Here is a 12,959-nt window from a genome sequence, read left to right on the forward strand (position 1 = left end):
GTGGCAAAAGGATCAAGCAGAACATTCCAGAGGGGAGAGACACCGCCTGGGCCTCCCCCACTCTCTTTCCTTCAGGCTGATAAGCCCCTATCATAAATTTTGCCATGACTCGAGGTTTCAACCTGTTGCCATCAATATGCTTTTCTCTTGGCAAGACACCAGCTCAATCCCCCGAGATCCATCCATTATTTGCAGAGTCCTAGCAGCTTGCAAGGGGCAGGGGAAGGAATAAGAAAAGCCCCTCCAGCTCAGGGCAAGTCACCCTCGGTTGCTGACTGCAATCCTCAGGCGTCTCCTGGCTGTCATCCTGTCTGGGTCTCAGCAGCAGGCCTGCCCTAGAGTGATGCGGTATTTTCCAGTCCTTCAATTTGCCCTCCCCCACCTTCACGTCCCAACTGTTGTCAAAGCAACAGGCTAATTTACTGGGAAGTTCAATGAGAAGAGATGGCGAGGTGGGAGGGATGGGCTGGGAGAAAAATGCACTCAGTTAAGAAAAGCACTTATCCTCGCAGAAGGAACACGTGGAGGATGCTCAGCTGTCTCCCCCAAGGTACATGCTTCCACTTGGGCTATTGCACAAAGGACAGAGCTTTAAAATTCATTCTCTTTGGCCTCTCAAATTTCTCAGGCTTGGCACATGAGAAAAAGAGAGTGGTGTTAGAATTTCCGGTTGGTCTCCACAATACTGGTTTGCACACTTCGGACTACTCTCCACATTCATCCAAAAATACAAATTGGCTCCAAAGACCTTGACCTTCTCTGTGTCCTCTCCTTCTATCCTCCCAACAAGGAACAAGAAAGAAAGCTGCCTGATCCCTGAGGCTGCTAAGACAGAGCAGGAACCTCGGTGCTCCTGAGCTTAATCCCAGCTTGTTCCAATTCCAACCATTTTCCCCAAACAAATCACTTTTTTTCTGGTCATGTCAGCAACTGCTTTTGCATGATGGAGTGGGTCAGCCATACTGATGAGCCAGCTTGGCTGTTGGGCCTGCCAGAAGAAAAAAAACCCAGTTAATCTGGTGTTTTTCATCTTATTGACAACAGTTTAATTCAGTCAAGATGCATTTCATCTTGGGCAAGTTTCTGACTTTGGAAGAAGGGGAATCTCAGTTGCCCACCTCAACTGGAAACTGAGTCCTGAGGCCATGTTGATGAGTGTGTCTGCAGTAACTTTGGGGGAAAGAATCCATTTCAATGTTGTAACAGTCACCCCCAAATTTTGGAAGGGGTTAAGGGCTTCCCTGGTGGCTCAGATGGCAAAGAATCTGCCTGTAATGCAGGAGACCAGGTTCAAGCCCTGGGTCAGGAAGATCCCCTGGAGAAGGGAATGGTAACCCAGCTCCAGTATTCTTGTCTGGAGAATTCCATGGACTGAGGAGCCTGGCGAGCTCAGTCAAGTCCATGGGCTGTAAAGAGTCAGACACAACTGAGCAACTAACAGCATTAAATAGCCATTTGGTTCTATCTGGACTCTTCCCCCACATGCATAATTTTAGAGAATCCTGCAAAGCTAAAATTTGTTTTTAAACATTTAAAGTTAATTTTAGATTATTCTGAGATTGTTGTGTGAGCTTCACAGTATTTCTGTGTTCCCCTAGACACTTGTGGTGTCTCCCAAAAACTAACTGAGGAATTAAATTCCTGCTGCCTGGGTCAGGGATGGATCTTACCAATGCTAAGGAGGACAGCTAAGTCATCCATAACTCAGGGTTATCACTAGGGTAACAAGTATGATACGTGTAGATGGGGTCTTGAATATATCTTCTGTTCTACCCTATCCCAGCAACTCTGGCCTGAAGCTGCTCTTCAGGGATGCCTGCACTAGAAAGATACATGAGGTTTTTATGGAAAAAGAGGCAGGAGAGAGAAATCCCCCTATTTTCCATGACAATATGTCTCCTGACAATCTGCTAACATTTATTGAGCTTTTATTATGTGCCAGGTACTATTCTAAGTATCAATACTAATTTAAACCTTATAACAACTTAAAAAAGGTAGTACTGTAATTGTGTCCATTTTACAGATGGGGAAACTAAAGCATAGAGAGATCAAGCAATTGGCCCAGAGCTACAGCTTACAGCTATAGTAAGTGATAGTGTCAGGGTTCTAGCAAAGGAAGTCTGACTCCAGAGTCCCTACTCTTTACCTCTACAACCCTCTTCATACCTGAACATGAAGAAGCATCTAGAGATCCTGTGGAAACACAAACTGCTGGGCCACACTCCCAGGGTTTCTGATTAAGTAGTTCTGTGTGGGGCCAGAGGACTTACATTTCTAGCACATTCCCAGATGAGAGTGATGGTATCGGACCACCCATTGAGAATCATGGGTCTAGCTATTCAGGCTCTAGAGAAAACTCTTGATAGAACTTTCTCTTCTTCCCCACATACCCCTCCAATCTGAAAAAAATGCTCAATAAAAGCATTAGTTATACTGAGCAATCTCATGAGATCAATCAACCAGCCATGCTTTCGGGAAGCCACGGCAATTCCTCAGCACTGACAGGCTTCCAGGAGCAGAATCACAGTTTTTTTCTCTGGAGCTTTTCTGGGCCATTGACTGGAAATGTAGGAAATGTGGGAAATGTGGGAAATGACCAACCAGGCCTAGATCCTCTTCTTTTTCTCTATTTATACTTGCTCTTTTATTAATAACACATTTTTTCCAAGCAAATGAGTATCATTAAATAAAAACTAAATTGCATCCATTTGTTAAAACTTCCTTTGTAGGTGTTGGTAAAGTTATATCTCCCCAAGTTAATTTATAGGTGCATTCTGTTCACTTTAAGGTCACTTCAGGAATAAGTACAACACAGAATACACTCATGTAAGTGAGGAAAATCAAAACAAAGATGAAATAAAAACCAAGCAATTCTGCAAGAGACAGAATTTTACTTATACTTTAATATTACTCTGCAAGATAAAAGAACTCTTTCATTTTTAGGGTAAAGACCATACACAGAAATGTAAACAACTTTGGCTGATTCATGTTGATGTAAGGCATAAACCAACACAATGCTGAAAAGCCATTATCCTCCAATTAAAAATAACTCTAAAAAAGAAATGTAAACCATAAGAAGAATGACAAAGAAGAAAACAAAACAGGCTCTGAGATGTATAGTTTCTGAGACATTTTTCAACACACTGAGATCTAAAAGCTATTTCTATCATTAAAAAGGGATCTAACGGTGTCTGAGTTTTGCAATAAGGACTTCATGATCTGAGCCACAGTCACCTCCAGGTCTTACTTTTGCCGCCTGTATAGAGCTTCTCCAACTTTGGCTGCAAATCAATCTGCTTCTGGTATTGACTGTCTGGTGATGTCCATGTGTAGAGTCATCCTTTGTGTTGTTGGAAGAGGTTGTTTGCTATAACCAGTGTGTTCTCTTGGCAAATCTCTGTTAGCCTTTTCCCTGCTTCATTTTGAACCCCAAGGCCAAACTTGCCTGATACTCCAGGTATCTCTTCATTTCTTACTTTTGTATTCCAGTCCCCTATGATGAAAAGAACATCTTTTTGGGGTATTAGTTCTAGAAGGTCTTGTAGGTCTTCATAGAACCATTCAGTTTCAGCTCCCTTGGCATAGTGGTTGAGGCATAGGCTTGGATTACTACGATATTGAATGGTTTGCCTTGGAAATGAGCTGAAATCATTCTCTTGTTATTGCAAAATCCAGACTCAAATTGAATGTGGTAGGAAAAACCACCGGACCATTCATGTATGACCTAAATCAAATCCCTTATGAATATACAGTGGACGTGACAAATAGATTCAAGGAGTTACATCTGATAGACAGAGTGCCTGGAGAACTTTGGACAGAGGTCTGTGACATTGTACAGGAAATAGTGATCAAAACAATCCCCAAGAAAAAGAAATGCAAAAAGGCAAAATGGTTGTCAGAGAAGGCCTTACAGATAGCTGAGAAAAGAAAAGAAGAAAAAGGCAAAGGAGAAAAGGACAGATATACCCATCTGAATGCAGAGTTCCAAAGAACAGCAAGGAGAGATAAGAAAGCCTTCCTCAGCAATCAGTGCAAAGAAATAGAGGAAAACAATAGAATGGGAAAGACTAGAAATTTCTTCAAGAAAATTAGAGATACAAAGGGAACATTTCATGCAAAGATGGGCACAATAAAGGAGAGAAACAGTATGGACCTAACAGAAGCAGAAGATATTAAGAAGAGGGGGCAAGGATACACACAAGAACCATATAAAAAATACATTAGTGACCCAGATAACTGTTATGGTGTGATCACTCACCTAGAGCCAGACATCTTAGCATGCAAAGTCAAGTGGGCCTTAGGAAGCATCACTACGAACAAAGCTAGAGGAGGTGATGGAATTCAAGCTGAGCAATTTCAAATCCTAAAAGATGGTGCTGTTAAAGTGCTGCACTCAATATGCCAACAAATATGGAAAACTCAGCATGGGCCACAGGACTGGAAAAGTCAGTTTTCATTCCAATCATAAAGAAGGGCAATGCCAAAGAATTTTCAAACTACTACACAATTACATTAATTTCACATGCTAGCAAGACCATGCTCAAAATCCTCCAAGATAGGCTTCAACAGTACATGAACTGAAAACTTCCAGATGTACAAGTTGGATTTAGGAAAGGCAGAGGAACCAGAGATCAAATTGCCAACATCTGTTGGATCATAGAAAAAGCAAGAAAATTGCAGAAAAACAACCTCTTCTGCTTCATTGACTATGCTAAAGCCTTTGACTGTGTGGATCACAAAAAACTATGGAAAATTATTCAAGAGATGGGAATACCGGACTGTCTTACCTGCCTCTTGAGAAACCTGTATGCAGGTCAAGAAGCAACAGTTAGGACCGAACATGGAACAACAGACTGATTTAAAATTGGGAAAGGAGTGTGTTAAGGTTGTATATTGTCACCCTGTTACTTTCACTTCTATGCAGAGTACATCATACGAAATGCCAGGCTGGATGACTCATAGGCTGGAATCAAGATGGTGGGGAGAAATATTAATAAATTCAGATATGCAAATGACACCACCCTTATGGCAGAAAGAGAAGAGGAGCTAAAGAGCCTCTTGATGAAAGTGAAAGAGCAGAGTGAAAAAGCTGGCTTAAAACTCAACATTCAGAAACGTAAGAGCATGGCATCCAATCTGGCTTAAAACTCAACATTCAGAAACATAAGAGCATGGCATCCAATCCCATCACTTCAAGGCAAGGAGATGGGAAAACAATAGAAACAGTGAAAGACTTTATTCTGGGGGCTCCAAAATCACGGCAGACAGTGACTGCAGCCATGAAATTAAGAGAAACCTGCTCCTTGGAAGAAAAGCTATTACAAACCTAGACAGCATATTAAAAAGCAGAGACATCAGTTTGCCATCAAAGGTCTCTATACTCAAAGCTGTGGTTTTTCCAGTGGTCATGTAGGGATGTGAGAGCTGGACCATAAAGAAAGCTGAGTGCGGAGGAATTAATGCTTTCAAACTGGTGGTGCTGGAGCAGACTCTTGAGAGTCCCTTCAACTGCAAGGAAATCAAACCAGTCATTCCTAAAAGAAACCAACCTTGAATATTCACTGGAAGGACTATGCTGAAGCTGAAGCTCCAATACTTTGGCCACCTGATGTGAAGAGCCAATTCATTGAAAAATACCCTGATTCTGGGGAAGACAGAAGGCAGGAGGGGAAGGGGATGACAGAGGATGAGATGGTTAGATAGCATCACCAACTCAATGGACATGAGTTCGAGCAAACTCCAGGAGATGGTGACGGACAGGGAAGCCTGGCGTGCTGCAGTCCATGGGATCGGAAAGAGTCAGACATGACTGAGTGACTGAACAACAGCATGATGTGGCCCATAATGTTCTCCGTAACATCTCCACATTAAATACAAAATGTTTCCCAGAGCCTTTCTTGGAGGAGTGCTCAAAGGATACTTCAGGCTGCACTGTTCTACAAACTGTGGATGCTACAGGGTCTCACATGTCAAGGCAAATGTCTTGCCCACGGTAGGTTTGCAATAAATACCTCAAGAATGAAAACACTCTTAGCAGTTTACATCATCACTATCTATACTTTGAAATACACATTAAGAGACAGTACTACAACTGCACTTCTTTCTAAATACCCTGTAATTCTGATTCTTTTGCCACTATCCAACTTGCTAAGTTGCATTTAATTTTCTAACACTTGAAGACGTATTAGATAATTATGGTGAGAGTTACTGCACTTTGTCTTTTTAAAAAAAATAAAGTCTAGTTTTTCTTTAAAGATTTATGCTTACTCACATCAGATAATCTACTAACTAATCTTAGTCTGTACACTCTCCATTCTGACATTTTTCAGTACCATTTGTAGCAGAACGAAAACCATTCAGACCAAGGGTCCAAAGACTGACGCTCCAGTCCTGTCCCCATAGCTCAGTGACAGTGTGGCCTTCCTTCCCTCAGTCTTTGTTTTCTCATTTGTTAAATGGGAGAAAAGAAAACTTACCACATAAATACTCTCAAGCCCTAAGGGACAAATGTTAACTCTTATCATTAAGAATTGAAATTACAAGAATGGTTCCACCTAATGGTCATTGACTTGTTTTCCTCTGGGGGGAGTGATGATCTTCTCCAGTGTGGAACAATGGGTGTGTGATCCCTACCATGGCCACTGGACGGTAGGGAGAGCCTCATTCCAAGGGGTAGTGAGAGGACAGGAGTGTTTCAGCACAGCTCAGCCAAGATTGCTCAGATCCAGAGAGTGAATGCAACAAACATGTCTACATTAACCGCTGGAGCAGAGGCCTGGTGCACAGCAGAGCCAAGATATAAAGAAAAAGGGTTGGATGGAAAACAAGGGATATGAGAAGAAAAATAGAGAGCTGAAACCGGAAAACAGGAGACAGTCTGAAAAGAATTGTGAAGGTGGAAAGCCAGTCTCTATAGCTGGACTTTAAAGATTTTACACATTCTATTTGAGGCTGCTGCTGCTGCTGCTGCTAAATCGCTTCAGTTGTGTCCGACTCTGTGCAACCCCATAGATGGCAGCCCACCAGGCTCTCCCGTCCCTGGGGTTCTCCAGGCAAGAACACTGGAGTGGGTTGCCATTTCCTTCTCCAATGCAGGAAAGTAAAAAGTGAAAGTGAAGTCGCTGAGCCGTGTCCGACTCTTCACGTCCCCAAGGACTGCAGCCTACCAGGCTCTTCCGTCCATGGGATTTTCCAGGCAAGAGTACTGGAGTGGGGTGCCATCGCCTTCTCCATTCTATTTGCTGGGGGCAGCCAAATCTGTCTAAAAGGACAGGAGCCAATCACACAGATGGTCTTCCCAGGTTTATCTTATAATAGTGCATGTGCTCAGTCACTCAGTGTCCAACTTTTGCAACCCCCACGGACTGCAGCCCACCAGGTGCCTCATTTCCTACTCCAGGGGGTCTTCCTGACCCAGGGATTAAACTCACATCTCTTGTGTCTCCTGCACTGGCAGGCAGATTCTTTACCACTGCGCCACCTGGGGAATCCCATTAGTGGCATACATTTGCAAGCCTAGCATGAAACAAGGAAAAACTAATTGACCAGCTCAGGTTTCAAACTTGGATTCACTAAGTCTCCTCACCGAGGCCCTCCATCTCCAGGTGAAGATGCTAGCATCTTGCAAGATATTTATTACTAGTAATAGGTAATGTCCTATAGTTTGCAAGTGTCCTGCCTATTGATATGTGTGCTTTACCTATTTATATAAATATGAATAAAACAGAGTTTCTCTATACAGTGACCCTTCTTTCACTCACTGATATTCCAATATGTTTCTTGAATAAAAAGGGAGGGTGGGTTAACAGCCAGCGGTCTGAGGATTGCCCATAAGGTATGGCCTTAGGGAACATTGTCAGAGGAAATGCCTGGAAACCATGGCTCAAGACAAGTGAGCTGAGTAGCCTCACGGAGATAAGAGCTGGCATGGGTATTTGCTGAAGGCCTGTACTGCAGAGGATCTGGACAGAGTACCAAGACCCAGGGCTCTATGCTCACAATGGCAAAGCATGGAATTAAGCTGATTATTAGATGGTCTTCCATAACCCTGGGCCATAAGATGCTAATCATAAACTTTTCTCCCTAAAAGAGTTCAAATTTATAACTGGCTTCACTCATTTGGAATTTTTTTAAATAACAGTAGTAGTCAGATGTTGATTCTAGAATAGAAAGTTATTCAATCCAATTCTTTTTTTTTAAATGATTTATTTGAAATATATGTATTATTACCTTGTAGTATCCAGCCTCTAAGATAACTCACAGTGATCCCCACATCCTGGTATTCACACCCTTGGGTAGCACTTTCCTATGTGGCATCAGGGTTGGTCAGTGTGGCCAATAAAATAAAGCATAATTGATGTGTGACTACACAAGGTCATAAAAGACACTGCTGCTTCTGCCATACCCTCTTCAATCCTTGTTCTGAGAGAAGCTAGCTGCCATGCTGGGAGGACATTCAAGCAGATCTATGGAGAATCCCATAGGAAGAGGGATTGAGGCACCAACTTTCTAGGCATGTAACTGTGCCATCTTGAAAGCAGATTTTTGAGCCCCAGTCAAGCCTTCAGATGACTGCAGACTCAGCTGACATCTTGACTACAATTCACGAGAGTTTCTGAGTCAGAACCACTCAGCTAATCCATTTGCAAAAACTGTGTAAAATAATAAATATTTATTGTTATTTTAAGCCATTATGTTTGAGAATAATTTGCCATGTAGCAATAGACAACAAATATATAACTGATACGCTAATTACAAATTGTTTGTGTGTATTCAGTCGCCAAGTCATGTCCGACTCTTTGCAACCCCATAGACTGTGACACACTAGCCTCCCTGCCCCTCACCATCTCCCAGAGCTTTCCAAGTTCATGTCTATTGAATTGGTGATGCCATCTAACCATCTCATCCTCTATCACTCTCTTCTCCTTTGGCATTCAATCTTTGCCAGCATTAGGGTATTTTCCAATGAGTCGGCTCTGGCTCCTCACATCAGGTGGCCAAAGTATTGTATCTTCAGCATCAGTCCTTCCAATGAGTATTCAGGGTTGATTTCCTTTAGGATTGGCCGATTTGATCTCCTTGCTGTCCGAGGGACCCTCAAGAGTCCTCTCCAGCACCTCAGTTCAAAAGCATCAATTCTTCAGTGCTCTGCCTTCTTTCTGGTCCAGCTCTCACATCCATACATGACTACTGAAAAGACCATAGCCAGACCTTTGTCAGTACTCTAGGTTTGTCATAGCTTTCCTGCCAAGAAGCAATCATTTTCTAATTTCATGGCTGCAGTCACTATCTGCATTGATTTTAGAGCCCAAGAAGAGGAAATCTGTCACAGATTCCACCTTTTCCCCTTCTATTACCTTGAAGTAATGGGACTGGATGCCATAATCTTAGTTCTTTTAATATTGAGTTTTAAGTCAGCTTTTTCATTCTCCTCTTTCACCCTCATCAACAGGCTCTTTGGTTCCTCTGCTTTCTGCCATTAGAGTGATATCATCTGCATACCTGAGGTTGTTGATATTTCTCCCAGAAATCTTGATTCCAACTTGTAACTCATCCAGCCCAGCATTTCACATGATATGCCCTGCATATAAGTTAAATAGGATGACAATAAATAGCCTTGTTATACTCCTTTCTCAATTTTGAACCAGTCAGTTGTTCCATATAAGGTCCTAACTGTTGCTTCTTGACCCACATACAGGTTTCTCAGGAAAAAGGTAAGGCGGTCTGGTATTCCCATCTCCTTAAGTGTTTTCTACAGTTTGTTATGATCCACACAGTCAAAGGCTTTAGTGTAGTCAGTGAAACAGAAATGTATGTTTTTCTGGAATTCCCTTGCTTTCTCTATGATCCAGCAAATGCTCGCAATTTGATCTTTGGTTTCCTGCCTTTTCTAAACCCAGACTGACAATCAGGAAGTTCTCAGTTCACATACTGCTGAAGTCTCATTTGAAGGATTTTGAGCATAATTTTACTAGCATGGGAGATGAGTACAATTGTCCAGTAGTTTGAACATTCTTTAGTACTAAATTGGGAATTGGGATGAATATTGACCTTTCCCAGTCCTGTGGCCACTGCTGGGTTTTCCAAATTTACTGACATATTAAGTGCAGCATTTGAATAGCATAATCTTTCAGGATTTTAAATAGCTTTGCTGGAATTCCATCATCTCCATTAGCTTTATTGGCAGCAGTGCTTCCTAAGGCCCACTTGACTTCACACTCCAAAATGTCTGGCTCTGGGTGAGTGGCCACACTATCATGGTTATCTGGGTCATTAAGATCTTTATTTTACAGTTCTTCTGTGTATTCTTGCCATCTTTTCTTGATCTCTTTTGCTTCTATTACCATTTCTTTACCGTTTCTGTCCTTTACTGTGCCCATTCATGCATGAAATGTTCCTTTGCTATCACCAATTTTATTGAAGAGAGAGAAATTATACATTACTTTTTATCATTCATTCAAACCAGATACTCAAAAATCTTTGTTTTCCCAAACCTCTAAAAAATTTGATAAAGACTTGTTGCTAATTCTCCCATGAGTAGCCCAAATGAGTTTTCTGTTTTATTGTACTTATGTGAATCTGTTTCTTACTCTGACCAACTGATAACATTATTTATTTGAGATTAGAGTCTTGTCTCCATTGTGGCCCCTCATCTAGGGAGAAGGAATAATATATGCACACTACTCTATATAAAATGGGCTTCCTTGGTGGCTCAGTGGTAAAGAATTTGCCTGCCAATGCAGGAATATTGGTTTGATCTCCCTAAGCCAGGAAGATCCCCTGGAGGAGGAAATGGCAACCCACTCCAGTATTCTTGCCTGGGAAATCCCATGGACAGAGGAGCCTGGCAGGCTACAGTCCATGAGGTTGCAAAGAGTCAGACATGACTTAGTAACTAAAAAATAACAGCATATATAAAATAGATAACCAACAAGGACCTGCTGTATAGCACAGGGAACTACACTTAATATTTTATAATAACCTATAAGAGAAACTAATCTGAAAAAAATAGATACAAAAAAAGAAATAAGTCGTCTAAAGTCTGGTCTATGTTTGTTTAGATTTTATGATGATATCTGGGCTATCTGCAGCATGAACTAATAATTATTTGTGCTAATTTTAAAAGTCACAGAGTTTCATCAAAAGAATTGATCTTATCAGAAGAGTTTATTTTCCTTCCACGAATTCAGCAAAAATCGTTATGGTACCAAGAGTGAATGGGCAGCATAGGTGATCTCTGAGTATCTTTGCCACCTCTAAAATAAATCCAAGGTTCAGAATTATTCATCCTGTTTATCAAAAATCAGAAAACCTAAAACCCAAATAATTCTGTCTCACCACAGGAAAGGTGTGAACCAGAGCACTTTCAAGAGAAAAGTGTCCTGCTTAGGACAATGCATCATCCTGAAAGTTTATAGACTGCATTTCCTAGGGCTTCCTGACTTAGTTGAATGTGAACTTTCTGAGAACATCAGACACAGAAACATCTGGAAATCAAGAGAAAAAACATTACAAAGTCAATATAAACTCTGCTTAGATTGTTGCCATCCTGAATTATATGTTCCCCTTTAATTAGTGCAAATAATCAAAAGCTAGCAATATTTACAAAAGTCTTAGCTATGATTTATTTTCCTCAATGAAGAATTACACCCACCAACTGCAAATTGGGAAATAAAAGAAATCAGACTCTAATCAAGACTATAGCCTAAAGGCCTCAGAAAACTAGGCCATCCAGAAGATAATTCCTAAATATTCTAGCATGGTATTTTTCTCCAAATACATCTAACATACCATATTACCTGATGAGAATTTCTTCATTTTTCATTTGTATAACTCCAGGAAGCATTCCTGATTCCTTGACTGTGTGAAGGACCCCTCCTCTGTGCACCCCCTCCATATAGTAAACAGGCTCGATTTCTCTTTAAATAGTTTTAAGTCCCCACTGCCTAGCACAGAGCCTGGCACACAGTAGGAACAAGTAATACATATTGACGAGTGTTCACTGGACCCATAATTTTCATCATAACATTTTGCTCTTCCTCATACTGTTTATTGTTGTTGTTTAGTCACCAAGTCATGTTCAATTTTTTGTGACCCCATGGACCAAAGCCCACCGGGCTCTTCTGTCCATGGGATTTCCCAGGCAAGAATACTGGAGTGGGTTGCCATTTCCCTCTCCAGGGGATCTTTCCAATCCAAGGATCAAACTTGCATTTCCTTCAATGGCAGGCAAATTCTTTACAACTGAGCCACCAGGGAAGCTCCATTTTGTTATTAAACAGTACTTTTTGATTTGTTTTCTCTGCCTACTGCCCTTTATAATCCTTATTTTAAAAGTCTATGTTTCACTAAGTTTCAATCAACTGAAGGCAAAAAATAGAATAAAAGTCTCCACATTTTCACTTAGACTATGAGAATACTTGTTGTTCAGTCGCTGTCGTGTCCGACTCTTTGCGACCTCATAGACTATAGAATGCTAGGCTCCTCTGTCTTCCACTGCCTCCTGGAGTTTGCTCAAATTCACGTCCACTGAGTCAGTGATGCTATCTAACAATCTCCTCCTTTACCACCCGCTTCTCCTTTTGACTTCTATCTTCCCCAGCATCAAGGTCTTTTCCAATGAATTGGCTCTTCGCATCAGGTAGTTAAAGTATTGGAGTTTCAGCTTCAGCAACAGACCTTCCAATGGATATTCAGGGCTGATTTCCTTTAGGATTGACTGGCTTGATCTCCACGCAGTCTAAGGGACTCTCAAGACTTTTCTCCAGCACCACGATTTGAAAGCATCAGTACTTCAGTATTCTTTATGGTCCAGCTCTCACATTCATACATGACTACTGGAAAAACCATAGCTTTGACAATATGGGCCTTTGTCAGCAAACTGATATCTCTGCTTTTTAATACACTGTCTAGGTTTGTCATAGCTTTCCTTCCAAGGAGCAAGCATCTTCTTTTAATTT

The sequence above is a fragment of the Bos grunniens genome, chromosome 3 (assembly GCF_055505025.1).
Source record: "Bos grunniens cultivar Pamir isolate PY7600 chromosome 3, Bosgru_T2T1.0, whole genome shotgun sequence".
Lineage (NCBI taxonomy): Eukaryota > Metazoa > Chordata > Mammalia > Artiodactyla > Bovidae > Bos > Bos grunniens.